At 37.8% G+C, this 2,182-nt stretch overlaps 1 long non-coding RNA gene across 1 annotated transcript in view; it reads right to left on the reverse strand.

Annotated features, from left to right (window-relative positions):
• Positions 1-361: 361 nt before the first annotated feature.
• LOC311113056 overlaps positions 362-2,182 on the reverse strand; it is a 2,488-nt gene continuing 667 nt past the window's right edge. Inside the window, exons 2-3 of the long non-coding RNA XR_014610953.1 lie at positions 1,464-1,495; positions 362-438 (exon numbers count right to left, since the gene is read on the reverse strand). This is a non-coding gene — a long non-coding RNA (uncharacterized lncRNA). The remainder of the gene's footprint in view (positions 439-1,463; positions 1,496-2,182) is intronic.

The raw sequence follows: 2,182 nt of genomic DNA on the forward strand, positions 1-2,182 counted from the left end.
AAAACAGAAATGTGCAGGTCGTGATGAAATGAAACAGTAACATCTATGTACAGAAGGTACACATGAAGGATGCTGAGGATGCAGAGGGTTCTATATCTATAGATGCCCAGATTATGACCACATCCTGTTCAGCTCACAGTACTTCCTGGTTGGAAGAAGAAGGGGCTTCTGGCTGGCGTCCAAATGTGATTTTGTTATACAGAGTATGCGGCTAAATGTGACAGGCAACCAAGAAGAAACTGTTTCAGCATTATGAAATGTAGACAATTTCCAAGCAGACTACATAGTCTCCTATTCACGCAGAGACTGTTTTATTTTATTTATGTTCAAAGATATCAGGTATGACCATTCATGTCACGCTCTCACCGTGTTCAGTCTTGGGACAGCCAGATCACCTACAGTCTCATAGATGGACATTGCCTGACTGTTTGATCTTGTCTGGAATATATACAGAAAAAGGTACTTAAACCCATAAACAAAATGGATGAACATTGCACAAAAACACTGCCTATCAGCAATTACAGTACACAGTATAGTGGAATACAGTACACATACATGGGTCGTTCCATGAAAACAGTGCTTGGACATCCCAGTCTCCATAGTAACAACTTTATACATATAATCCAGAGGAACATCCCTTTGATATTTGATGTATAAATTGTACATTTTAATTTTGAAAGCCTGTTATATTACATGATGTGCCCTTTAGACCATGTGGAGAATTGAATAAATCGGATTTTCGATCAGAGGCAGTAGGGATGACCAGGGATGTTCTGTTGATAAGTGTGTGAATTGGGACCATTTTCTGTCCTGCTAAGCATTCAAAATGTAATGAATACTTTTGGGTGTCAGGGATGTGTATGGAGAAAAAAGTACATTATTTTCTTTAGGAATGTAGCGGAGTAAAAGTAAAAGTTTCATAAATATAAATAGTAAAGTAAAGTACAGATACCCAAAATGACTACTTAAGTAGTACTTTAAAATATTTTACTTAAGTACTTTACACCTCTGCTGTGTCCATATTGTCTGTGAGTTTCTAGTGGATAGACCATATGGTTCAAGATAAACTAGCCTAATTAATTTTAAAAAGCATCTAATCAACAATGGCCATATTTTCAATTAACTCTGTAACTCTTCCAGCTATTAACTTTTTTCACAAGTGCCACCAGTTTGACCCACATTTTTAAAACAAATATAAAGGATATTTATGCTAAAACCCTCATATAAAACATCGTTTTTATTTTTTATTTTTTTTCACAGCTTTGTGATTCAATTTAATTATTTTAAATCATCTTATTTAGTTATTTCATATATTTTACGTGATGAGGCCACACAGAGGGCCAGAGATAATTACAGACACCTGTGATCATCTGAAATACCAAAAGGGGCTCTAGTTGTCTAGTGATAAATTACATACAATTCTTGAAAGTTACCAAAATTCTGGTAGTTTACTGCATACTTACATCTTTCATTCTTGTGTTGTCAGTTAGATCTGCTGTTTATGACAAGAACATAATATCAACCAATCAGATAGATACTAAACAGGATATCCACAAACACACCCAATAATTAATACATTACACACTTCTGAGGTTTCACACTCGCTTTCCGATTTCCATAAATCCCTAAGCCAACATTTTGAACAGAATATCTAATTATGCTTATGCCACATCATAAACATCCTAAGAATACATCCAGAGCCTAAAATGTCCCTTTAAGTATAGATGAGGCCCCTATGCTGTACATACCTGTGTTACAGCGGCCCCTGCAGTAATACACTGCCACAGCTACAGTGAGGATCAGCACCACAGCGCCACCTACTGGTACCCCGATGTAGATCCTATTCCAGGACAGCCATGTATCATACTCTATAACACAGATGTGATTAGACTGGTGTTTCTTAAACCTGGTCATGGAGACCCAAAGGGGTCCACGTTTTCTTTTTTGCCCTAGCACTAACACACCTGATTCCACTCATCAACTCATCATCATACCTTAGTGGAATCAAGCGTGTAGTGTTAGGGCAACAACTAAATTGTGCCCCCCTTTGGGTCCCCAGGACCAGGACTAAGAAACACTGGATTAGACCAGTGGTTCCCAACTCCAGTCCTCTAGTACCCCCAACAGCAAACATTTTATGTTGTAGTCCCAGACCAAAAAACCCCCCAGAATTAACTCAATG

Source organism: Coregonus lavaretus, assembly GCF_964263955.1.
Source record: "Coregonus lavaretus genome assembly, chromosome: 39".
Taxonomy (NCBI): Eukaryota; Metazoa; Chordata; class Actinopteri; order Salmoniformes; family Salmonidae; genus Coregonus; species Coregonus lavaretus.